This window comes from Apis cerana, linkage group LG10 (genome assembly GCF_029169275.1).
Source record: "Apis cerana isolate GH-2021 linkage group LG10, AcerK_1.0, whole genome shotgun sequence".
Taxonomy (NCBI): domain Eukaryota; kingdom Metazoa; phylum Arthropoda; class Insecta; order Hymenoptera; family Apidae; genus Apis; species Apis cerana.
In genome coordinates this window covers 2,538,373-2,566,330 of record NC_083861.1, presented here as the reverse complement: position 1 = coordinate 2,566,330, position 27,958 = coordinate 2,538,373, and the positions used below count along the sequence as shown (strand labels likewise).

The window sequence follows — 27,958 nt, the reverse complement described above, 5'->3', positions numbered from 1 at the left end:
AGCAACGACAACCTTCACTCTCGTTACCTCCTCCAATACTTAATACTCAACTTTTCTCGCGTGATTCGGCCCCTCCCCCCCGCGGAGATACCTCGCTAAGTAGCCGCTTCGACGGTATAACTCATTTGGTATCGGGCCTCGGACACGTCTCCCTTCGACCCATGCCCCCGCCACTATCGCCGAGAATTACGAGCGTCATTACCATTAGTCGCGGTAATATAGTAGACGGTCTCTAAACAGATAGGGGAGGGGGAGGGCAATCCGAGTTTCAGGGTTGCTCCCCCTCCCCGCGGTTCGTTGGTCGAGACGTCTCTTTCGTTGAAAGGAATGCCACCACGGGCGCGATCGCTTATCGCGTTAAATGGAAGCCGCGTCGAAATATTACGCGCTGAAAAATTGGCTCGATTCGTTAATGCTCGTCGGATGGATCGGACGGTTTCGTTGTATCTTTATGGGCCGAGAGCTCGAGCTGCACTCGAGTTTATGGAATTGTAAGATTTTCTCCTTCTGGGGGAGGGAGGAGAAGGGAGAGATTCATCTTCTCTTCCTCGTAAATGGATATACGCAGAGGGAAAAATTTATCGAGCACTCGAGAACGCAATATCGAGAATTTCGTTTCAAAGTTCCCTTTTTTAAAAAATCTCGGCGTACTTTTGCCAAGATGAGCGTAAGAGCGTAGATACGTGACAAAATGAATAATTAGTTAGGTTCGAAGGGAGTTAGGAGAACTATCGAGAATTCGTTAAGGAAGAGTTATTTCGACAAAGGAGGAAAATTTTTATCGCGACAAAAATTATAAAAATGAACTTACCTAACTTCTTTTCCTTAAGTAAAAAAAATATATAGACGCATATGGTATCTACGACAGCAGCAGATAAATTTTCACCACCTAGCGTATAAATCCTCTTGCCTTTCTCCCCTAAGGGGTTAAAAAAAAGAGGAAAAGAAGCACGTGGTAGGTAGAAGGGATAACGAAGAGAGCCCTGACACTTATTTATACGCGTTGATCGGGCTCATTCCGGGCATACGATTAAATGCCTGCAAATGCTTCCTTGGTCGCCAGTTTCGTTCTTTCGCGTGCGGTTGTTTCGCGAGTGTTTCGGCTCGGTCGCGCGAGCGTACCGTACAATGGGAAGTCGTTGGAACGCGAGCAGACGTGCCTTCGTGGACGAGGAAACGAGATAAGCCGTACTCGCGCGCGATGCGCCCTGATGAATAGCTCTTGAATCGGCATTGAAGTCGTACGTGACCATTGTGTCGTGGAACAGTGGGTTGCATCGACTTGCTTTTCGCGCGACGGACTGGCATTGTCGACGAAAAATCTCCACGTGAAATTAATAAACCGTGGGGAGGGGTATGGCCGCTCTATTGAATGCTTGTTACTGCCTACCGGTGAAATAGTAGCTGGCGATTATCCGCGGAATCGAAACAGTCTTATGAATAATGCATCGAGATATATCCCCTTGTATTTCTCCCCCCGTACCATGCTGCCTCGTGTTTCGAGTGGATTCGCCATCAAGACTAATCTCGATTGACCCGTTCTACACCTTGCGTTCTAACCCTGTTCGCTTTTTCATTCTCTCTTCCGTATCTGTCCCCCCGCAAATTTGTTCATGCATCGACCCGATATTGGATCGGAGGTTGTTGTTGTTGTTGCGAGAAAATCACGAGAAAATAAATTTCAAACTTGATCTAAATCCACGTACAAAGGACGAAGTGGCTCAACAACTCGACACGTAACTCTGCATCGCATGCGTTGAACCGTTCGTTGAAGAGGTCGATACAACGAATTAATTATCACGAGCCTCGTCCAGCGAGCCTCTCACTTTGTGCGCAAGACGATGCACGGGGGTCAAACGGGAAAGAGAGCTCGTAAAAACCAACGAATCTTCTTTTTTTTCCACCGGCTCGGCTTTCTCTCTCGCGGGGCCACACGTAACGCGCGCCGCATACACGTGAACGGCCCTTCTGGTTAGATGCATCACGCAGAGCATCTTGTTCTTCATCTCGGTGACGGTCCTCCAACCCTTTTTTCTTTCCACCGTTCCCGCACGGCACGAGAGCCTCGCCCTTTCCTTCCCCGCCGTATGCAACTTTATGCTCTCCTCTCCTTCGCGTTTTCTCTCCCTCCCTCCTCTCTCTTCCTCTCCGTTTCATTTCACTCCTTTCCTCTTTCTCCTTTTTGTCGAAAGAAGAAGAGAAAAAGAGAGGAGAGAAAAAGAAAGAAAGGAAAAAAGGAAAAAGAAGACCAAGGAGAGTGTACACCGGCGAGGTAATCAAAGGGGTAGGTGTATATTCGTTGGTACTTTACCCCTCCCCCCTCCTCGAAACGCCCCGGTGCTCTCGAGGTACGCGAGGAACACGCGGGAGCGTTGCCGAACAATCGTTTCGGGAGCTTTGAAGTTTCCTCGACTACACGCCCCCGTCGATCCCCCATACGCCTCCGCCGTTCCATCAGCCACGTACCCACTCGCCTCGTAGGGGACCAAACGGCGCGTATGGCGTCGGCATGGATGTGACACGGTGTGCACCAGCCGCGGGGAGGGAAATAGGTCCCGACTCTCCACCCACGTAGCCGAGTACACAACGATAATGTCGTCGAATCGGTGGCCTCTCCTCTCCTCTCCCCTCCCCCTCTATCTCTAACTCGCTCTCGTTTCACAAAGAGGGACTCGCGCGCGGCCACGCGGGTGGGGAGGGTCGTCGGTTACGGTACGCGTCGATGCCGATGGGTGACGGCGATGAGGCGGGTGTGGGAGAGGCATGTGCAGGGCGCGGTGGGTAGGCACGGATGCTTAAGGGGCTAATTACCAGTATTTTTCCCCCGAAGAGATTCGCACGATGGTCATCGTGCACGTTGGATGGTACCTGCTTTGATTTATCCCTCCACGTTGACGAGAGAGAGCGGCTGGCTTTGTGGCGACAGCGTCACGATAGGTGTACTCTCCGCTCTGGCTCGCTATCTTTCACGTCGCGGGGGCTAATCAACCAAAAAGAAGCTCTTCTTCCTCCTTCTTTGTCTTTGTCACCGCGCCACTCGCGCCTCCCCCTTCCCCGTCGTTGCGTTTTCGTTCACCATCGTGCCTTGTCATCGCCACCCTCTTCTTTCGGCCTTCATCTTCATCTTGCTCTTTCGCTTTTCCTCTCCTATATGTATATATGCGTGTGTATATATATATATATATATATCTAGCTCACCCTCTAAGAGACAAGTCTCGAAAAGGGGTGGTGGGGCGCCCCTCCCACCGCGTATCCGCGTTTCTTTCGCGGCCGTGCCGCGAGAAGCCTTTGGCTCCCGATGCCGCGTATGCAGAAAACATCGCGGAAGTGGCCACTCATTGTCCCGGAGTGGCAGTCGAGTGCAGCTTTGCCGACGACGGGGTAATTAGTTCGTATTATACTTTGTGACATCGCCGGGGTCGGCCAATGAAGCCGAAGAGGATGATCCCTCCCCTCCTTCCGCTCTCTTCGTCCACGCCTCGTTGCCTCGCTTCCTCTTCTCGCGCCCTCCTCTTCCAATCCAATTACGATTTCGCTATTTCTTTCCCGGATCACCCTCTTCGACTTGTGGACGTCGTGTTTCGCGTGCCTATCGTGAAACTCTCTCTCTCTCTCTCTTCTTCCTCTTTCTCGACTCGCTTTCTCTTTATTCCTTTCGAAATCAGCGCGACAGAGAGTTTGCTGAAATGGCGAGGAGGACCGAAATCTCTTTGTCGAAAGATCGTCGAGTGCGCTGTTACATCGCGAGTGTGGACAAAAAAAAAGGGTCAGAAATATACTCTCGATGAGACTCGAGGATATATCTTTTCAACGGGCAATCTGCGATTGGAAAATTCGCGAATAATACTCGATTATTATTAGGACAGGCAAAAATTGGCACGATCTCTCTGTTGGAGAGAGGTTTCGCGGTATTTGAAATACTCTTTTTTAATCTTTGTTGAATCGATTCGACGGAAAGAAGTACATACTTTACGGTAGTGCGTGGAGAATTTTTCAATGGAGGGAAAGGAGGGGAGGAGGGGGTGAGTTTTTGAGAGGAAATGGTGTTCGATAAAGTTTAATTACTCGGTACTGTTCCCTGGCATTTGTCTTCTTGCTGTTGAAGGTTATCAGTGAGAGACAGTTAACGTGTTGTAGTTTGCATACTTAGAAGAAACAAGAGCCATGCTTATCGTTGGGTGATGTATGAATCCTTGCAAAGGATATTTAACCGTTCAGCAATTAATAAATATGATATCGTACGAGTAAATATCGTATGCTATGAGAACAACGAGTAGTTCGGTGGTAATTAAAAAATATTCTTAGAATTGATATGATGTAATTAAAAACTTTCTTTGAATTCGTATATCTACGAGTTCAAAGATTGAAATTGATTCTGAAAGAATCAAATTCGAAACGTCAGAAAAATCACGCATTGAATATCCCCTTCGAACACGATTTCTCAAAATGAGTTTTCACAAATTCGCCCTTTCGAAAAAACGAAACGATCGGTCGCTGAGAAAGTAGCCTCTCGTTACCTTTGAATCGTTTCGAAACGAACGTTCTCAAAGACATCCCGAGGCGTAATTTTCCATAAGAGAGGACACTCCCGCCTCGATGATCGCGATTCGAAAATTTCCCGAGGGTCGCACACTTCTGTTCTCCTTTCGTCCGCTCTGTTTACGAAGAAGAGATCCGTCGGAGACGTTGGTGGCGTGGTGGAGACGAGCGGTGGGAAGAAAAAGTTCGAGTCAACGATCGAAACGAATCGGGGCTGAAGACGTTCGCTTCGTCGCGTCTAAGAAAGCGACAAGGATCGAGAAAAAAGCGTATTTTCCTCGTGTTCCCCCCTTATCCACCGCCTGTCACCGACGTCGTCCCCTTTTTTGCGTTTCTTTTTCGATGGATCCACCCCCGCGTCTGAAAACGACATACCCCCTCGGACGTTCGTGAGAAAAATCTTAAGAGAGGGAATTCCGAATCGAGTTCACGGGAGTGAATAACGTTCTCGATGGTTCAATCTTCCTTCTTGCCGGATGCTCATCACGATATTATATTATTGACATATTACTGCATTTACGATTTCATACTAGGCTCGAGATTATATCAGCAGACTTTATCGTGACTTTAAATTATAGTTAAAATTTCTTTTTTGGCCCGTTATATGTACGGAGTGAATGGATAAGGGAGAGATTTGTTTTGAAATAGCTCGGGTACGTGGGTGCGCTACTGCCCAAAGGACTCACGAAGAAGACTCGAAAGTCTTTCGGTCCTCCCTGCGGAAATTGTAATACTGTATTAGCATTAATAGTAATTTTAGATACCTATCAAATGATTTTTGATTTTCCCTCGTATTTCTAATTTATTTTCCAATTTTTTTAAGAAATCTCAATCACTTAGAAACTCGAAAATGAAGAAGCTCGATTTTATTCCACGATAAAATGTATAATTTTAGCATCATGATTAGCAGTATGATGCTAATAATTGAATCGACGCGGTAAATTTAAGTTATAGCGAGTTAACAATAATATGTTAAAATCTATTATTGATATCTGACGAGTAAAGAATCGAATATTCGTCCACGATGAAACGTTGAAAAATATATTTGGAACGAATCGTTTGGATGAACTTTGCAAATCAACAGCGATGGAGATACGAGTCGTTTTATTTATGGAAGCCAATATTGCACAGATTGCGAACTATGATTTGATTTCTAACATTTGTCTTCTGAAAGTTGCATGAGAGGAACTCGAATTTGCATTGCTGTGATTGATAGATATATCTCTATATCTCTTGTAAGGAAATTTGAGGCAGGAAGTTGATCGATGAACTCTCATTAATTATAGAAAAGAAATATTGCATGAACATATGGAAATTTCTTGAAGCTAAAATCTTAAAGGTTGATCTAAAATCTTTTCCGATCTAAAATCATAAAGAAATAAAGATGCTTGCAACACGATGAATTATTTAAGAATTTGTTACTTGTATCTTGTTTCGTCTTTTATACAATTATATCTCACGAATTGTTTAATGATTCAGTTAAACTTGATCAATTATAAAAATTACGAATTATTCCAGAATCACAGTTAATTGCACGAGAAGTTCAACCACACATTTGTTTCGCTTATTACCAATACGAAAACGTAACTTCCGTCTAGGTCGTCTGCGTATCCAATTGCGGACGAATGGTGAAAATTGCTGAAGCAGCATCTGAAGCATCGGTCTCTGCCTTGTTCAGCCGCTGGCAAATGAGCACGCGAGCCTACGTAGCAGAAACTAACCAACATTTTTCAGTCGACTCGCTCTTGAAACAATTGCGCGTCTCAAGAGCCATGTTCCCGATTCCTGTGGCTTATCTAGGAGTTTCGATTATCTGGTATTAGAATTAGACCCCGTTAGACCGTTCAATATGGAACAGAATTTCATAAATATTCAGTCAACGATTAATCAAAAGTAGGTAAACAAAAATAGGTAATTTGATAATTATTTGATAAAAAGTTCGATCATCGAAAACTCTTAATTCAAAAGAATTAGGGCAACAATCCTTTTATATCCCTTAGTTAGATAATTCGAATAAAAATTTGTAAATTTATCTCACTCACCCTTACTTGTATTCTTACTTCAATAACGAAAAATCATCGAATCGAGACATCATCAATTGATTCTTTTCATTTTCCTATATATAATAATTTTTACACAACAGAAGGAAACTTAAAAATCTTTAAATATCCTAGTCTAGTCATCAAGTCATCGTATAGCAAACAACGGGGTGAAAAGAACAAGAAGAGAGAAAAAAAAAATACTTCGTATTTGGTTGTTCGAATTGGCATCGATCTCCCGCAAATTTGTCTATTTTTTTTTTTTTTTACTGACACACGGCTGACGGATATCCGCGGGGTTGAATAAATCATCCTCGCGATCGAGTATTCATTTGCAATCGTCTGATTTCCCGGCCCGTCGAAACGACCAAACGAATCTCTGCGATCGGGACACGTCCGTTGAAAAAGTCGGGCGGCGGTTAAAGAGTAAATTCAAAAGCCATCCCCCTCCGACCCGCCGCCCCCTCGTCCCACGGCTGTTCCGTTTTATTCTACAATTAATGAAACATGGTGGCGGGATGTGTGTTGGTGCGCTCGTTCCAAGAACGAGTTGCTTGCTATTCTCCGACAATTTCAGACCGCGTTCTTTTTTTTTCCTTTTTCCAACGAAAAGTCGAGTCAAAGCAGCATTAACCGCGGAAACAGATATTCGAGTCTTTATCGCGGAACGGATTATTTATCACGGACGGCCTGTGGATCTGCACTGTGGATCGTATTACGGATTATACGCGCTTGCCATTGTTAATTGCGCGTCAATGTCCCGTGGGATGAATCCGGTGCACGTTTGGCGCGAGAGAGCGTGGAATGTCCGAGGCTTTATTCTCCGAGTGAAGGGGGGAAGGGTGGAGAGTCTACGGTGGAGAGGAGGTTAGTCGAGGTTAGTCGAGGATTGACCTAATCCGATGTTTACCAACATCGCAATTTCCGCTTTGCTATTAACGGAGAGATTATCGTTTGTTGCATTTTTTTCGACATTGAAGGATGGAATCGCATTAATCGTATCAGACTTGATAATAAATAGGTTTGGGAACGAAGAACAGATATTAATTTGCGATCAAATTGCATCACACCGTGCTTTCATGTGTAGGGTATAAAGATAGGAAAATTTATAGTTTACGACTATAAATATAGAATATTCTATATTTATCATGTTTAAATTCGTTCTTTCAATAGACAGAACAAAATCTCCTTTTTGATAATTAAACCGTGAATATATCCAATTTTTCTGAATTCATTAAAATAATTCTAGAATATTTGACGTATTTGTAAACAACATCTCTCAATTTCTGCCCATCGCTATCTATGGTATCATTCGAATAAATTGTGCAACAAGCACAGGTATCTCGTATAACAACGTGTCCAGAAATACTCAGACACGAAGCGTGCAGGGAGACAGGTTCGCAGGGTGCAAGGGTCCACCTCTCTCTCGGCCAGGCTCTCACCCTTTCGCGCCCTTCTTGCGCCATTCTTTTCCCGCAGCATCGGCGCATGCACGATACCTAGACCAGTCACTCACTCACGCGCTCACGCACGCATGCACGCACGCACGCATTCACGTATCCATCCATACCGCCACGAGTACCAACATACACGCATCCGATATACATATACATGCACACATACGCGTATAGACACGAAGAAAGCCACGTCGAAAGGCTCGACGGCCGCGTCGATGAATTCTTTGATCCACACTGTAATTAGTTGGTGGCAAGCAATGCACAGTTCCCCGTTACAGGCGGCCCTGCAACAGCAGAAGCTAGCAGCGGGCGCGGGGGTGGGTAGCAAAAATGTTTGAGTGGCGATCAAAGTAGTACGACTCTGCCCTGTGCCGGGCTCGGTGGGGGGAGGCAGCAGCCAAGGGTGGCAGTGCTAAGGAAAGAAGAAGAGAAGGGAGAAGAGGGGAATCACCCCCATCGTCGACGCCGCCACGCGCTATTGCCGGCTAGCTTGCCATTGGCGTAGCCTCCAACGACTTCTTCCCTTCCTTCGTCTTCTCCTTTCTCCTCCTCCTTCCCTTCCTTCCTTCCTTCCTTCTTCCTCCCTCTTTCTTTCACCAACGGTTTTTCGATTCTTTCGGTACGTCTGAGGTAATGAAAGGTTACGAGAGATTTCTCGCAAGTTTCGCGTGGAATGCAGGCGAAACGGATCGCGGTGATTCGTCCGCCTGGGACGCGTCAATACGCCTCGAGAGGTGGAGGGGAGGGGTAAACATTGTGTGCCGGTGGTAAAAAATTCCCGGGGGTTCGAGAGACAAAGAGAATGGTCCAAATAATTCGAGACGGCACTACGCCAGTGTTAGAGGGCGCCGTGTGACACGTCGAGTGCGGCACTCCGCGCCCTCAAAGCACCGCCGCCATCGTCGTGGTCTTCGTAGCCGTCGACGTCGTCGTCCTTGTGTCGCCGTAACGCATCCTGTAACGGCGTTGCTTCCACGAAGACGCAGTATCAGTGTGGGAATTTAATGCATCCGCGGGAAGAGCGACGATGGATAAACGGAACGGTGCTCGACTCGCTCGTTTCCGCTTCGAAAGGAGCATGGTTCCCGTAGTGGTGGGTAGATAAGACACCGTATGGTTTCGGCTGTTTATGCGGAATCACGTTCAGGGGATCATTTACTACGATCTTGCTAATGTATCGCCATTTTTCGTTTCTCTCGGGAAGAGAGACAGACGAATTGCGAAATCAGTAAATTGGGAGAGATTCTTTCTATTTTTCTTTTTTTCTTCTTTTGAATGGAATCTCGCGGAATACGTTTCTTAATTTATTAGACGAAATGGTCGCGACGAGTAATAAATAGATAAAAGAAAACTTGAAGTAAGGGGATTTTTCACCGAATTAAAATCCTAAATCGTAAGATAATTAAAATAATCGTGAAGAAACTACGGAGACATTTGGATATAACGCGAATAAAACGTATATAGATCCTCGTAAAGCGAGGTACAGAAATCTTTAAAGACCCTCTATCACTCTCAAGATGAACGAGCAAGTCTTAATCCTTATCCGGTAAAAGCATTTCCGTTGGATTCGTTCCAACATCTCGAAATCTGACTATCCTCGCAAAAGATATCAAGAAGGGATCCGGGGACTAAAATCGTTAGAAACATTTTCAATAAATGCACGGTGGCGTGCACGGAAGAGGAAATAGGAAATCCGTTCCGAGAAGTCAGTGGATAAAGGAGGAGGCGCAAGTAGGTGTATGCACACGCGTGTACACGGGCGATTTTATGCTCGCCAACCCTCTTTTCCGCGCGGCGTAAACCCTCAGACACGAGAGGGAGCCTTACGGACGGGGGTTGCACTTTCAGACGTGAATTTTCACGAAGCGAATAAAGCGTGTTAAAGCTCGTGTTTTCATGACGCTTGCACGCCGCCACGCTCGAGTAATATCTTAATCCTCTTACACGAGAGAATGGTAACCCAAACTGCGAACATGTCCGTTACAGAAATATGGGCCGGAAGGATAGGCTTAGCTCGAAAGAGATAGCTGATCGACAGATACACGAATGGTATCTACTTGTGATTTAACAACAATCCTTGCAGATCCTGTTTATTTTTAATTTGTCACAATTGTTTTTGAAAATACGTACATTTGTTTTTCACATTTAATCCTTTATCTTGCTGGTAGAAAGATATTCAAATTCTACTAAAAAGTTGTCGAAATCAAAAAAATATCGAAGTAATCGGAACACAAGGGCTGAAATTAATTCAATTCGATTTTGATATCTCAACCCCATATATCGGAATAACTCTGCGAACATGTCCGCATAAAACTTCATCTAGTAAAAATTCACCACCAGTTGCAAATTTCCGGGGACCCCTCGTTTGAATACGAGACTCGTTTCCTCTCGAGCAAATTCTTCGCTACAACAAAGATATTAATACGTTCAATTTATAGGAGGAACCGTAGAGGAAGGTACAAGGAAACGAAGAAGAAATCCAAGGATGAATATTGCATAAATTCCAATTCTAACCAGAGGAAGCGGAATTGATTCGTAACTTTGTGCTTTCGTCCGGGGGAGGGGGTTGACGCATATTGTCTTTCTTGGCCGGTGGCGAAGGGACGACCTAGGTAATATACGCACACCGTTGGCCCAGGAATCGCGGCAAAAGGCCCATTTAAATTTTAAAGTGGCTCGACGATCTGCCGAAGCCCAGCCTTCTCTCGAGCTTAGCGCGCGCTTCAACCCCCGGGGTGAAAAGCGTGGTAACCGCGATCGATTCGTATGGCGCGCGCCCCCCGCGAATTCCTATGGAGGCCAACCCCCGTGCAACGCGGCGGTAATGCACCGAAACGTAGTTACAGTTTGTAACTCTATTTTGAGGGACATGCACGATGTACGGGGGCCGGGTGGTGTTCTCTCCACGTTGGTGGAACCGTTCATCCAGGCCCCTTTCCATGCTTCGTAATATTCTGCAGATAACGTTAACGGTTATGACGATATCGAAGTGGAGAGAGAATGTGTGTGTGTACGTGAGTGTGAGACAGAGAGAGAGAGAGAGAAGAGGGATGACATCTAGGGGGGTTACGTCAGAATTGTCGAGCATAAGGTTTCACTCTCTCTCTCTCTTTCTCTCTGTATGTACTATATATATATATATAATTTGAAAATTACCGACTACGTTCTACGACCCAACCCCCCTCTTTCTTCGTACGCCTCGCTTTCTCCGCTTGCTCGAAACGCCCGTAACATCTGTGTCGCAATTATTCGGTGCACGGTCTGCTCGAAGAGCGTTGAGCGGCAACGGTTGATCGATAGACCGAGCTATTCGCTGGTCGATCGTTTAAAGAGGTCTCCTCCTCGAGGGGGTCCAGGAGGAGGGTAGTTCGTTTACGAGAAGATGATCGCTCGTAGCCAACGGCACCATAGACTACCACCAGGATGAAATCGATCTTCCGACCGGAGACAAATTGGTTCGGTGGAGGAGGCGGGTTATACGACTTCTTCGAGTCGTCTACGAGGATCGGTGCCTTTTTCGTTTTCCTTCTTCGAGAAAGAAGAAGAAGTTCACGGAACGGAGAGTACGATAACAAGCTACGTGAATGGACGGTGATGAGACGAGTTCGTCGTTACAACGAAAGGATCAACCCCTTTTTACCGCGGTCGATCGCAGAGGAGGGAGGGAGAAAGAGAGAGAGAGAGAGAGAGAAACAAGATAAACCGAGTTTACACGCGACGGAAAGTACGGGCGGATCGTAAATAACAGATGAACTAGCGTTAACCCGATATTCGGCGCGGCGACCTGTCGTGATTTATGAAACAGGCCCTAATGGTGTACGTGGGCGTCGTAAATTAAGGAGGCGAGCGTCGCCGCGCTTTAATCCGCCGCTGTCTTCCCATCTGTTGGCGTGGATCATTGCACGCGGGCCCGGCCACGTCCACGCACGCCAAATTTTCTTCCCATCTGATTAATTTCCTAGTGGAAATTAATCACCGCTGCGAGGGTGGTTGCGAAAATACGAGAGGAGAGAAAGAAGGGAGGTCAGGGCAGCGGTAGGAATCGGTTGATCTACTGGCGGCACACGACGCGTCGGGAGAGCTGAGCACGCGGGACACAGGGTAGGGTTTCGAATAAGGGAAAGCCTGAAAAGGGGGTTTAGGGGGCGGACTATTGCGAACCCCTCGAAATATTGATTGACATCCGGGTGACAGATTTCGCTGGCCACACACCACCCCTTTGCTCGTACGAGCTGCAACATACACCATGGCTGAAGCGCACAGCCTCTATTGCTACACCGTTCCTTCCATATTCTTTGTCATGCTGATTTTAGCCCAGCGGTGCTCAAATGGAACCCACGATAGAATATTATCAGATATTCTCGGCTCTTGTCGTGTCGAGTTGTCGAGGGAGAGGGAACACTAGGATGGAATAATTTAGATGATTTAGAAGATGCGGTGAGACGAAGGTTGATGTTTTTTTTTTTTTTTAAGAGGAAGAAAATAACAATTGATGACGAAACAAAATGTTAAATAAGGATGAAATGTTTGGAAATCTTTTCACGAGAAAAAAAAATAATAAATACTTGTACCGTCGTATAATGTATATTTTTTTCTTTACAAAATTTTCAATGCAATAAAAATTATCGAGATAATCACCGGATGTTCAATTTTTTTCCTTCTGTCTTCCAGAAAATAACGGATTTCTATCGAGTACGTTAATACACACGTTCATCGATATCGATATTCGTGTCTTACATTTTTCGTCGCTGATATATTCCACGTGTACGATAGGAGGTACGAGAGAGGTACGAGAATCACGAACGTAACACGAGCGGCGAAAGGGAGAGGAGGGGGGCAGGAGAAAATTAACCCGTCGTAAGCGTACTTCACCAAAGGAAAAAGAAAACACGCTAGTGAAATATAAAGGATACTCGAGGTTCTGTAATCGAGTTATATCTCGTAATCCCCTTTTCCAAGCCTGTTACGCGAATATGTGCTCGTCTCCTTGTACCACGAAGACTCGTATCGATTCAAGCATTTTAACATTTCATCCCCTGCGTGAATCGTTATTTCATTTATTACCCGTGATTGCGTGTCTTTTATATCTCCTGTATTGGCTTGTTGCACGTGAAATGGGCGATTTTATGAACGATTAAAATTATTTAAAATTTAATAGCCAAATGTCCTCTTCAATATTCCTCTCGTTTATTGTACGTATTCAATATGAAATTTGAAATTGACCGATTAAAATATAATTCGCGTGATCATCAATCGTTTTATCGATATAAAAAAAAATTGAATAAAAATATGCCAAACAATATTGATGTAAGTTTTGAAAAAATTATTTTCAATAGGTGTACCGTCATTTCAAAAATTTATCATCGTGCAACAAGTTACCGAACCAAGATATTCGAAAATGAAATTACGACGAGATACCAAGCTTGAAATACAAGTCGATAGTAAATATATCAAATAACAAAGATTCGATTAAATTTTTAAAAATTTTTAAAAGCGAGATATAATAAAAATGACGATGTATATCTACATTGAAAATATCAGAAGAGAATTCAGCTATTTCAACAATCCAAAATATTCTATCTTATTGTTGCATTTATTTATCGTTATTATTATTCTCCCTTTTCTTTGAACCGAGAATAACACGAGAAGAGAAGAAAATGCGTTTGCAAAGATATCCGGTTTAACCAACTCGATTCGATTTCGTGCATGGTAGAATCGAACAATACAGATAGATCGGTTATTATGATTACTGGAATCGGCAGAATTACACGGATCGACCGCGAGATATCTCTCAGCAGATGGGTCGGAATCAATCGAAAAATCGAATAGGTCGATTTCAACGAAAACGGATACACAGAGCGCAATTACGTGATACGTATCGTGGACGTGTCGAGAGAGAACCACACATACACACACACACACACACACACACACACACACACACACATACACACACACACACAAATTCGAAACGCCATCGAATTTCAAAACGAAAATGTAATTTCCACTGGGCGGTCGGCGAGAGACTCGTTATATTCTACACCGATGGCGAGGGCTCGATCTCGTGCACGACTCGATGCGCAATATTTCGATGTTCTCTCGCTCGAATGACCCGTCCGAGCTGATAAGGTACGACCCTTCGTGGTCCGCGTATCGCTCGCTGAATATATATTTGAAATATAAAAATTCTGATGCCTGAAAAATCTTCTTTTCAATGTATTTATGTATTTATGTCGGTTGCTCGATGAAGTCGAATACTTTGATCGAGAGGAATATCGACGAAACGAATACTTTGTGTCGAAATTACTTTGTACTTGGTAAAAAAAAAAAAAAAAATCCCTTTTCCAATTAGCTGGGATTTACAAATGCGTAATCTTTCTCATCAATCTTTCGAGATTTTATAAAATAGTATCTGCATCGTGTGCTTTTCCTTTTTTTTGGTTTTCAATCCGATTCGTGAAAGGATTAAATTCTTTCCTTCTTAAAAATAGAAATCCACACACAAGCCTCAAGAAGAAATATCTATTTACGACCGCATTAATTCGTTCTAATGGAATCTGTGGTAATCAACCAGGTCAAATATTACGTTACCAACCACCACTTCTCTACCGCTAAACGGTTCAAGAAATACCGCGAAAACTCGAGTGAAACCGGGGGCTTGTTCATGCAGCTGATGTCTTGAGTTAACACATCACCGGAGTGGCAGGGACGGGGACGAGGCGAGCAACCGCTTGGCGTTTGTTTGCCAGCCACTCCGCTATCTAATAACGTGCAATTAGCGGCGGGGGTATAATTACAATTAATACTCGGCAAGAATTACCGCTTCCAACTAAACGCTTCGATAAACAGGTTCCAGGACGTGGTGGTAGCGAAGGCTTCATCGTATTCGTCGAGCCACGCCGAATACCAAACCCGCGTTGATAATTCACCTGATGTTGCCTCCGAGAGACGAAACGCTGCGCTCGTTATCGCGTAAGGTTTCTATTTACCATCGAGTTAGCCAGGTATAATCTGCTGCAAGGTGCACGATCTCATGCCAGGCCGCGTACCCGTCTCGATATACCGTTATCAATACCTGGAACCTGGCGTAACGATTAACATAATCACTGTCCCGGCTCGAAAGCATATTCCCTTTCTCCCTGTTGAATATTTTTTTCTGTTCCGTATACACACATTCCTCTCGGCCACGATTAACTTTTTAACTTACCCGTATCTTGCCCTTGGATCCGACTTGCAAACGTGTTATTAAGGGCTCTGCTTCGGGCAGATATTATGCTCAAGTATAGGTAATTCTTTTGGTTTGTTTCGCGAATCGCGTGTTATTGGTTCCTCCTTGCGAACGATTTAATCACGTTACAAGCGAGATATGTTATTGCGACTTGTTTCTTCGTTGACGAAGATGGATTAATTGATTGGAAGTAATTCGATCCGGACGATGCCAGGATCCCTGAAAATTGCTTGTTTTTTGAAACGTAAAGCAACAACGAAGTACGTTGTTTCGCAACAACGAAGTACTTTGTGATAATGTTTTTTTCTTTTGGAATGGTTACGGAAAATATTTTCGTGCCGTTGTACTCATTATATACACCATCTACGTATTTATTGGTTAATTCATACATCCAAGTATATATTATTCTTTGTATTATTCGATAGTATAGTTCATTGCTATAAGAATTTGATGGTAATAAAAATGAAATGTAAAAACCAAGAGAAAAAAGAAAAGATTTATTATAGAAAATAAGAATATACTTTTTGTAATACTTTGTGCAGTTGTACAGACAGTTTCTTGAAAAAGTTGTCACAAGTGTTCATACCAGTACGCTGCTTGTTGCTTATTTTATTTGAAAAGGTGTAAATAGGAAAGAAAAATAGGAAGTACGTTTCAATGGGAACAATAAGAACAAATATTCCTTTGGTGCAAATACTTGTTGCTAAGAAGAAACTGCAATCTTAAAGTGAAAACAAAAAAAAAAAAAAAAAGAAAGAAAGAAAGAAAGAAAAAGTCTGAATATGAGCAAACATTTTCTACAATTTAACATTTGTTGGACATCTTGTAATAACGACACGTATTGAAAAGTTGATTTATTAACGATACAGCTTTAAACGAAATTGCAGTTTCTATTTTGTAATTGGTATGTTAATTTTTAAGCGTACACAGATAGATGATTAGTTATGTGGTATCCGCTTTATAGTTCACGTTTACATCTTAGTCGTGGAACGGAAAGTGATAACGGTGAATATTTGCATTTAAAACACGCGAACAGGCTCGTAAAGCTGTATGCTTTCCTTTTATATTCGACATAAACCGATTGCAGCCTAACGCAAACCGATCATCAAATATTGTTATTATCGCGATAATATCATTAGAAGAGATTTCGCAATTTATCTACTGCAACAAATTCATATAATACTAAAAAGACTAAACAAGAAGAGACTTGAATAAATCGTGAAAAACGATCTACAGAGAGTCTGATTACAAGTTTATACAAACCTGCTACAGAATCGAGCAAAAACACCTGACAGCTTTCAAGATGCATACACGGAATGCAGCATTATCTGCATAAAAAATGAATTCATTGATTCATTTTTCTCTCACAACATAGAACGTACAAATTCTAATTCCTCTATAAAATCCGCGAGGAAAGTCAAATTTTAATTAAAAAAACTCCGGTATATTTTTCCAAATATCCAAACTTTCATTATTCCTCCAACCATTAAAAAACCCTCCGTTTCACTTTTGCAAATATCTAAATGCGAATTTTATCCATCATCCATCATTAAAAAAGAAAAAAGATACTCTTTTTTTATCAAAGCTCTAACTGACTGGCACCATATCATACCAATTGCACAGTGAAATCTCTCTCTCTCTCTTTCTCTCTCTCGATCCATAACGCGAGAAATTTCAATTTCAAAATGATCATCCCTCTGTGTACGTAATTCCAATCCCGTCTAATGACTATCCATCGAAGCTCGCGTCTATCTCTCCAACTTCCGTTTGGAAAGGAAACACACACGATGATGCATTGGCATGCATCAAGTTACACGCATGGTACGCACGGCAGATAAGAAAGGAAATCGCGATGGACAAAGAGAAGGTTAGTTTGCGACGCGATTCTCGCGAGGCCTCTCGCCCAGGACGATGATTGCCTGCGACGGAGGAGGCAATTGAAGAAGTGACAACGGGTGAACGCTTCTGAATCATGTCACACGTCAAATGAATGCTCGGAAACTGTCAACCGGTCCAATTACGTCTTCATATCAATGAATGGCCGACCCACCGACCCACCGTACGTATACAACGCCTGTCCCACGCGTACAGGCTTGGACAACCGACTTGACAGGTTCGATGGAAGCGATGAAAATTATCTGATCGGCTATTACGCGACGTATCAACGCGCGTTTACGTCATCCTCTGTTGTCTGGCGTGGCATAGCCAACGGCATCGTTGATCCACTGGCACATAGAAACTACTTTTACGACCCTTCGAAACGCTCGTTGCGATTACAAGCGTCTGGCGGCGTGAGATTGCCGTTCGCTTACCGGGCTCACCGTTTCTCGGCTACGTGGGTGGTGGACGGCCCGCGAATTTAATTTGCTTCGCGAAATTAAACTGTTTGTTACGTATATCGTGTCCATGTTTTTTGATCGATGCGCGATTTGTGTCCTTCGAGGTGTGTTTCTCGTGCATTTTCAGCTCAAAAAGATTTTATCAACAAAGTAGATGAAATTTTTATACGTGATATTTATTTGATATTTTGTACGATGTTGGCCGATCTTTTCCCGAAAAATATTTGGAATGTTTAACTTTACGACATATCTTTTAATAATCGAACGAAAAATTTGGAGAACAATCGCAATTTGCACGAGGATATGCAAACATTTCCTCGATATATACGCACTACTAACAGTAATGCTCGAAATCACCGGGCTCATGGGCTATTTTGGAATACGGCAAACAATTGTCTGTAATTAGCATTTGGTAGTACTTGTTCACGAGCAATTACCATACATTTGCATGTGAAATGCCGATTTAATAATTCCTTTATACCGAGATTTGGATGTGGACGTTTCTTTTTTTCTTAGATTCACATCGAACGAACGAATAGAATAGAATAGAATAAGAATGAAACTCAATGGAAAGTGAAATAATAAAATTAAACGAAATTTTAACCTAAGAAAATAAAGCGAAAGAGGCAAAAAGAAAAAATAAAATAAAATTTTCCTTTAGAAAATAAAACGAAATTAATAAATTGAAAAAGCAATGTAATTCAACGATTCCGTCCTTTCTTCTTTTCTTTTTTTCTCTCGACAACGGGGAGAATTTTTTAAAATTCCGCGCGTAACGGCCGCCGAATTTCCATTAAACGCTCCATTCAGTTACGTTCCCGAAAGATACACGATAAAACATGCATGGAAAAAACGAGTCTCGTTAACGCTCTGCTAAAAATCCATTCAAACGACTACTTTTTCCAAGAAACGAGCGAGCGCGCATACAACTTTATAACTACACAATAACCAGTCGATAATCACATAAGAACTCACAAGCGGAAAAGGATTAATAACTCTCGTCGGTCGTTTCAATGCGCGTGAAAACCTGATTTCACGGTATTTCAATTTGCAGAGGTCATTATAAGAAATCGCTGGACATTTCAATGGAGGCCCGAAAGAGGGAAAGTTTCACTAACCATTAGAGGCAAACCACCATAACGGTAGTGGTCCGTCATGGTAAACAATCGACACACGTTTCCTCTCCCTCCTATTCCGTTAAGATATTATAAAATTATCACTCGACGCGATCGTTTTACGACTATCATCGACACAGATTAAAATCTCGAGAGTCTTAATTCACGCTTCGTGATCATTAATTCTCCATTTTTCATAGACAGAAGAATCCATGGAATCATCCCGTTCCCATCTATCCGTGTTCAAATTTGTTCCAACTCGTCGATTTATCGATAATTGTTCACAGCCATGCGAGTGTTTTCCTGCATCAGGAGACACGCGTTAGATAGAAATACCCGACTCGATCGGATGGAATTTCAAATTCTCGCTAAACTATTTTCCCCTCATCCTTGGCTTAAGCAGCCTTCGGTCGACCAACATACACGATGGATTTCGCCCTGTTTTGCTCGGTTTCTGGCTACGAGGATATAATAGAGGAAGTTTTTGTAATCATGTTTTGCGAAAGAGCATGTCTACGTGATTTGAATTGCACATAGTTGAATCTGAAATTAAAACGAATACGGGGATTCCGATACGAACGTTTTTAGACGTTTTTTAAAAAAAAAAAAAGATTTAAGTTTATATACGTACATTCAAATGAAAAATTTGAAACCTATCGAAGAAAGGAATTTAAAGAACAACAAGTATAAATTATCACCTACAACCTCAAAAAATTTAACGACATTAATTAAAATTGCTTAATTTCAATATAACATCTCAAGCTGCTTCGAATGCAAATAACTTGTTCGAGTAATTCAAGCTGAATCGAAGAATTTGTCGTCTCCCTCACGCACGAAGAAATTTGTTCGAAGATGACTAACGAAGATAGGAATCCCAGGAGGATGAGGTGAACGGATGTTGACCTCTCCCTTGCGCGAGACTCGCACGAGACGCCAATAAGAAAATATCCCTATCGTCCGCCTGTGGACGAGGCAGCCACCTTCGGGGAAACAGGCGGACGCGCGACGAATGAATAACAACCTTTGATGCCTACTTGAAAATCGGAAACTATAAATCGTCCCGTGGATCGAACGCTTCTAGCCACCGTTCCTGTCACGTGGCTCGTCCTCTGCCGGGGAACGGCATGCGGATAGCCAGGCTCCCGTGTTTAGGCTCCCCGCCCCTCGCCACGTTTCAACGACCGATAAATCGGCCGTTAAACGGTCGTAAAACTCGCACCCTGCAGCCACTTGTCGCTTCGTGGTACCGGGGTTGTTGCGGATAACTAAGCCTCATCTTCGAGATTCCTCCTGGCCTGGTTACTGGCTCTACCGAATTAACGACGCCTCCTGTGGCGTGTTCGAGGGTAGCAGCTTCCTGGTTTCCGCGCTTTCACGTTCGAGGGATGACGGGCGCGCAAGTGATAAAAGGAGCGATCGTTTTTCTTCGTTTACGAGCCATGACCGGGGTAAAATAACCGTTCGAACGTGGGTTTACGACGATACAAGTAATTGCTGGTAGTTTTCCTTAAACACCGCGGAGATAATTTCGATTCTCTGTGTATGGTAATCCGAAGAGAACGAATAAATCGGCCAATCCTGTCAATCGGTTGGTTAATTTTTACGGCGGTTTGTTTGTTTCGCAACGTTTACAAATGTTGCGAGCGTATATACAGAGTATATCTCCTCTTGGTAGAGTCAAAAGCGGTGCTGATGTTTGAACACCAGCAGTGATACTTTGTATACGATGATTCGTCGAAGAAGGTGGTGAAATTGCCGTTCTGTCATTAGCTCAAAGGCATTACCGTGGAGGATCAGATTGATTTTCGAATCTATCGATTAAAAAAAATCATCTCGTATATCAGTGTTCGTTTTCAGTCAGATTAGATTACATTTCTTCATTGGTTAAATTGGATCTAATGTTTTGAGGGATTTAACAATATTGGCGTAAACGGAAGGAAATAAAGAGGAAAGCGAAGAGAGAGGATATACGATCGGGTAAACATCTCGAGGCTTCTTGTCACGTTGCAAATGTCGCGAGGCTGAAACCAGGAAAAGCGTCGACGACGATGAATGGCGTTTCGTGATCGTGACTCGCTTCTCGATTCCTCCCTAGTATACATACATATATATCTTGTAGGCTCGTTTCCTTCTGACGAAAAATATCCTTCCAAACGGATATCCCAGTTAATTTGTCAACATATATATATGATGTAATATATAAAACTATATTTTTCTGGCTAAATTACAAAAGCATAAGCTACAAGCGAATACAAGAGAAACATGTTACGTAAAGTTTGCTTATAAAAATCTCGTTATAAGCAAATCCAGCCTGAATGTGTGTTACTTTATTTATATTTACCTGATATTTCTTAATTTCTTTTCAAAAATTCTCGTTTCAAAATTCACGATCTATTTAAGTTGCATCTTTGCCTTTCGTAACTTTGTAACGAAGTGTTTACTGACGAATTTCATTCACAATATTTTTTACGCTCCTTTCGAGTAGAAAATTAAAAAATAGTCAATATATCCTATAAATCGATATGGTGCTGTTCGTCGTCGATTGTTCGAATCTCTTCATCGAATCGCCCCGGTGATTGATACGTACGTCGTATAAATTTCGATAGAAGTGATATCGATACGTTTGAACAGAGCGCGAGGACAGAAACTAAGAGAGGTCTACAGACCTCTTTACACATCCAGAACTTGGTAACGACAGCCGGCGAGCACACGCTTCTATGGATCCTTGAACGGGTGAGACTGAACAGCCGGTGAATCGGTGCTGCAAGACACTCTAGACGAGTAAAGTACTCTACACATCGCCTACGAGCATAACCAAATGACGTATCTCAGAGATACACGCATTGTTTCTTCTCGACAAATTGATGATTCGATCTTTCACTAGTGTAATTTCAAAGTAATACGAGATATGATACGGCTAGGTGGAGAGATCAATGTAGAATGGAAATAATCGTATTTTAAAAAGGATATTTGAACGAATGAATCGATAGAAATTCAAAGATTCGAAATCTCAATTGGATATAAGAAGAAATTTTTAATACAATATCAATATAACATAACACAGATTGTTAAATGTGTAGAATATCTTTAGAGAGTCGATTTTAGAGAGTTGATTTATCGACGATCGAAGCGAATTGAATTATCCTACTGTAAAATTTGTTTAATAATTAAAAAAATGAAAAAGAATTAACAGATATAATTCTACTATTTACACGTTACAATTTGTTTATCTCGCCTTTCAATTTCTTCCGATTAATACTTGTTAATCACTTTAATAGTTATTCGGAAATTTTAAATGAAAAACTTTTGCAACGCTACGACAATTTCATCTCTTCATTGATTTATTTCCACTGAAACTTTCCTTATTTCATTTAACGAAGAAAGCGTGTACAAGGGAGAAGTAATCTAACACGGCTGTGCGCTACAGGAAGTACTTTGCAAAGTAAACTGTGGGGGGAAGCCAGAATTCCTAAACAAATCTCTAGCATACGTGACACTTCCCTAACGATCCCAGTAGCATCGATCTTATTCCTCAACATTTCTGGCTTTGCATACGATCACTCCAAGTGTTTCTCCGCGCGGAATTGTTTCGTTCCTTCTGTCCACGATATCCCCATAGTTTCACCGAGTGCGTCGAAGTTGGACGCGATATTACGGGGAAACGTTACAGAGATTGCTTCCCCTTTGCATCGTATACTTATATTCCTGCGTGTATTTATATACATAGCAGCGCATTCTAGTACATTGAAAGTTCAGAATGCACACCCCCGCGCCTGGTACACGAAATTCCAATTCATTCTTTAAACACTAACCGACCCAAATACCAAGCCAAGATCCCTCTTTTTAATATCAGTGACTCCATTCAACACGTCCTGGACGGATCGCACAACTTTCGAGAGAAATTCATAGAAGACGAGTATAGTAATTCTCAGATAGAAATGAATCCTCGAATCAACCGAGGAGTACTCCAACCAACTTTCTCGATCGTTTCAAAAATTTATAAATATCTCCAAGAAATTACAAAATTATCCAAGTACGAAAAGATAGCTTTACCAAGAATCGCCAAATCGAAAAACGAGGTTTAAAAGTTTCGATTATCTTGAAACGAGCTCGATGAGACACGCATACAAACGCAAGAAACTCGAATTACGATTCGATCGGACGGAGAACCGCAAGGGAAGCGGGGCGTGAACCGCGGCAATGTTCCATCCTACGAATTCAAATATTGGCCCATTACAGGATCATAATGCTTCCTCACCTCGTGTATCAAACTCTCGTTCCAGCCTCGATAGAGTTTGCCCAGGGATGAATAAGGTAGAGCCGTGTGTGCACACACGCCGATTCAGTTCTGATCTAGGCCACGTTTTCCTTTTGTGCCCTGTTATCGGCTCTTGCACTTCGCACAATGCGAGCACATTGTACTCTCTTCAACTTTCACCGAACGATCTTTCTGTTGCACCCATTTTCTTGGCAACAAGAATGGCCATTACCTCGTTGAATCGTTGTTTCCCTCGGTGAAAATCGTAGAATTTCCTGATATCTGGAGTTTTAATACGAATCTGGCTTGTCTTCCTCTATTTATATATGCAGCCAGATATCCAGGATCCTTTCAAAGTATTACTCTCCTCTCTTCTTTCTTTTTCATTCCTTCTGCTGGAAAGACGTATCTTTGAAACGACTTCCCCATCTTTTGTGAAGTATCTATACTATGAAGAAAGAATTCCTTTTTTCTCTTAAAGCATCTGCATTTTAAATTCTTGCTGAAATTTTGAGATTCAAACTCGAGTATGCAGGATAAGTCTAATAATTGAACTAAATCATAATTTTTTTCAAAAGATACGAACAAACATTTCCATTCAAATGTTGGAAACAAATTAATAAAAGACCATGCCAAAAAAAGACAAATAAAATAAAACAATACGATTCGAATTGTTGTCGTAGGATCTTCTAGGAGGAGTCGAATTAAATATTAAAGAAGAAATAGAAAGCAACAAACGTAAAACCGAATTGAACAATCATCCACGAAACAATCCACGAAGAATGAAAACAACTTATCCGATATTTTTCAAACGAGTTACAAATCAATAGGGGATGATAAAAAAAAATTTCACGCGAAACAGAATTATAATAGCCCATCACCACTCGATCGAAACCGATCGACAGTGTTTAACTGATGAATCAGTGGCACGAGCCTGAATTGGCTCGGAGGACAAATAACGTGACACGTAGTCCGGCCTGTACTCCAATTTAGGACGTATTTCCTCCCGCGCCGTATTATTGATTTCCGCCCTTTGTGTCGCGTGATCAAGAAAATTGCCGTCGCGCTGCCGAGGAAGCACATCAATGCCGGGAAACGAGCTCGACGAGGGAGGGGGATAGTGGTGTGCACCTTACCCCGAGTAATGCACCATCCGTCGCCGATAGAGCACAACTCCGGTTCTCGAGTAAACGATTCTACTCGACGAGTTGCTCGTTTCCATTACTTAATGATCGACCTGGTGAATCGCGGCCCGTATTTTCTCCAGGAATCATTAGGAATTGGATAGACTCGTAGTCGGGATCGGTCGAGTATGATTAACAACGAACGGTCTTTGGCCCGGGGCCTGTGTATCGTGAACGAGCGGCTTTGCAGGAAGAGGATTCCGTTCCGAATCGAATCGGCGTGGCGGCATTTAGAGAGTAGTTTAGAGAGGTGAGCTTTGTGCAGGCAAATTGAGGAGAGCGATGCGGTTTAGTTAAGAAGGAGAGATGGTGAAGGGAGAGGGATGGTTTTCGGTAGAATTTTCGAACGGGAGGGGGATGAATAGGGGTGCTTTGACCGCGATATAATGTATCAAAGGGAGATATGATATAGTGGTATGACGGTGCAAAATATTTGTTAGAATCCCCGGCATCGAACAAAGGGAAGTCTCTTTCTCTTTCCCTCTTTATTTCGGGTCATATCGCACCTGGGTGACTCAATTGATGGGGCGGCCCGTCCGATGAAATTTCGATCCCCTATGAACTCATGTTAATATCATTATTTCCAATTTCTGTCGTATATATATATATATATATAAAGTACGCTTCCAAATCCAGCGCGATACTCGTTCAAATATGTATTCTATCTATCCAATTGAACAACGGGTGGAAAGAGCCACTTTAAGCGAGACGAGATCACGCAATTAAGCGTTTCGATTTTCGCGAGAGGCAAACGTCAGCGAACGTGACGGGCTGAAATCGAGAAAAAACCGAGATGCAAAGAGTGGTGGGTGAAGAAAAAAGGAGAGAAAGAGAAAGAAAGAAAGAAAGAAAGAAAAAGAGAAAGCACGTCGCCCCGTGGGATCTGTTGGGCATTGTTGAGGGGGTTGTTTGGTTCGTCGCCCGTCGTTCGAGGGCGCCACCGTTTTCCCTCCCTGGCACACCTCCCCTTCCGTTCTTCTCGTCCCTTCCCCACACGCCACCTCTGTCCATTCCTCTTGTCAGAAGGGGAGAGGGGCACCTTTCCATGGGGTGGGTTAGCTCGGGTCTGTCACTCGGTGATGGATGATTCTACCCCAACGCGATCAATTCGCCTACCGTGCGTGTACATGCCTCGGGGGGAGGGCGAAACTCACCCTCGTGCCTTCCTCCCTCCACTCTGTCGCGAATCCCGCCGCTTCCGACCGATCTAGCGGAAAGACGAATTTCTTCGCCAGTTTACGTGCCACGATGGAACGCCTTTGAAAGAGGATCGGAGGATGAAAAAAGGAAAAAACTCGAGAAGAGAAGAAACCCAAAGAAGGTGAATGCACCTTTACCTAATCCTTTTTATTGAAATTTCCCATCGGATATTAATGGAATATTCACGGCACGACTACAAAACACACACACACACACATTTATATAGGAACGGATAGGATTATATACACGCGTTCACAAGCGTATCGACTAACCCGGTCGAAAACGAGCGGAACCCAGGGAGATTCGACGGCTTAGTCGGTGACACGATAACACCGGCGTGGCGCAAAGCCCCGTCAATGGTGAAAATGCTAATGATAACGATTCATCTTTTCATGCTGCGGGCTTTCCTCTTGCGCGCGTGGTTTCGAGGTCGTCGTTCCGAGGCGCAATCTAATTTGCATAGTAAATTTTAATCAATCTAACCGCGAACCATGGTGTATATATATATATATACATACGCGAGCACAAGATTCTGAGTACGCATGTATGCGTGCATTCCCTGAGTGAGTAGTAGACAACCAGGTAGGTGTACACGATTCGACGAGGTTGGGAGCTTGCGCCTCGCGTTCACCACCACCCCGTAATTACTTTCCTCTGCCGGTACACGTCAATTCAAATTGCTTTCGAATTACCTAACGCTAGGCGGTGGGACAGAGTGGAAGCGATAGAGGAAGAGAGAGAAAGAGAGAAGGAGGAAAAAAGGAGGAACACGTGCATACGCATACATGTGGAGGAACAGTGAAGGTGTAGAGGGGGTGGTATGAAAATAAGTAGAAGAAAGAGAAAGTCTACGAAGAGGATGGAATTTCTCTCTCTCTTCTTTCTCCGTATCCACGACGATGTGTGCTTCGCGTAACAAGCTCGAGAATTACACGGCGAACGTTTCTGCTCCTGGTTACATAGCCACAGGCGTTTAGTTCATCGCTGCTACTGCATAGCCGACCTGTCTAAAGAACTGAAACGACGGTTCTTTGGATTATCGTGGCGCGGCAAAAGATAACGGCGCTTATCGCGTCGTGGGGGAGAGAAAAATTCTCTCTCTGGAAACGCGGCAAAACAGCCGCGTATTGTTGAGATCCCGACTCGTGTTTCTACATCGAGTGGTTAACCGGATTTCTCGGAAGTAAACGGTTCTAAGCGACGACAAGTCGCATTGTGTTTTTTTTTTTTTTGTTCTTTTCTTTTCCTCTCTTTTTCTTTTCCGTTTTATAGCCACGATTTTCTCCAGCGTTATCCAGCGATAATGTTTATCGACGCGCAATCGGACGCGATAAAGACGATATTTCCTATGGAGAAAATTTGATTCTTCCGGTGATTATGGAAATGCAATGTTGTTTCGTAGAAAGAGTTAAGAGTTGGATCGCGAAGGAAATCTCTGGAATTGGGATTTTTACGAGGATCGAAGAAGCTGATTACCCGTCCATCGTGAAAATAATTTTCGAAACACGAATTAATGAAGACGATATTTTGCCCACTTAAAAACAATAAATAATCATATTTACGACAAACGAAAAATATATATTTACATATATTCATGTTAAGTGCTTATCAAAATTAAAAAGATAGAACAAGTTCCAAGAAATAATACATTTTAATTATAACTCGGATCCAACTTGACTGTTGTAAAATTAGAAATTATAACTTATTAAATTTTTCTCCTTCATACATAATACATTACGATAAAATGGTAGATTTACGAGCGAATTAAATTAATTCGTCTTGATGTCCAGTTATAATAATATTTTATTATAAAATCCTTGCCTTAAATCAACCGATATCCGTAAAAAAGTATAAAAATAAAAAGTCACGATTAATTTAATTTATTCGTTATATAAAACGGTTACCGCGTTTCTCATACACATTCAGGAGGAAGATTTATTTCATAAAACCAGACAAGACTCCCGTAACGATCTGATAATATTAAAATACATTTTCATATACAATGTATTCAATGATCTGCGAACCCGTTACCATTTCCTTCTTTTTATAAATCAAGAGTAAGAAAGTCGTCGCTGGTCATTCCCCTCGAAAATATCCAAGTATCGAAGCTATTACGAGGGTTATTACCTTCGCGTGATATCGCTATTTCTGATCGATTGTTCATTCGCACGAAATTACGGCCGCCATGAAATTAATGCCATAAATGGAATTTCACGAAAACAGGAAAGAAAGAAGAAACGCGTCTTCTGGACGTAGGTCGCCACAAAACATTAAAAAACAATCCTTTTTAATCCTTCGTCGTTAACTTATTGCCTTCCGATAGAAACGCAATTTATTCTTTCGATTCGTGGCGATTCTCAACGATGTCTTCACGAGATCGAGTGCAAACGACATTGAATATTAATCGTTTCCGTCGGCTGAAGCGGACCGTCGCGACGCGAGGATTGTTTTACTGGCAATTGAATGTCGCGCAAGATTCCACAAGATCGAAAAAAAAAAATAAATAGATAAACCATTAGAAACCGTTGTCCTGTCAGATTACCACATTATACGTCACTGATATAAAAAAAATGATAAATCGTTAAAGACTCGTTACTCA

The 27,958-nt window shown here is 42.7% G+C and overlaps 1 long non-coding RNA gene across 2 annotated transcripts in view; it reads right to left on the bottom strand.

The window, feature by feature from the left end:
• LOC133666875 (uncharacterized) overlaps window positions 1-27,958 on the bottom strand; it is a 33,079-nt gene that overhangs the window by 3,051 nt on the left and 2,070 nt on the right. The window contains exon 1 of one of the 2 annotated variants that reach the window (XR_009831670.1): window positions 52-27,952. The exons of the other annotated variant lie outside the window; for it this stretch is intronic. This is a non-coding gene — a long non-coding RNA (uncharacterized LOC133666875). Of the gene's footprint in view, window positions 1-51; window positions 27,953-27,958 lie in introns of those variants that run through there. 2 annotated transcript variants of the gene reach the window in all.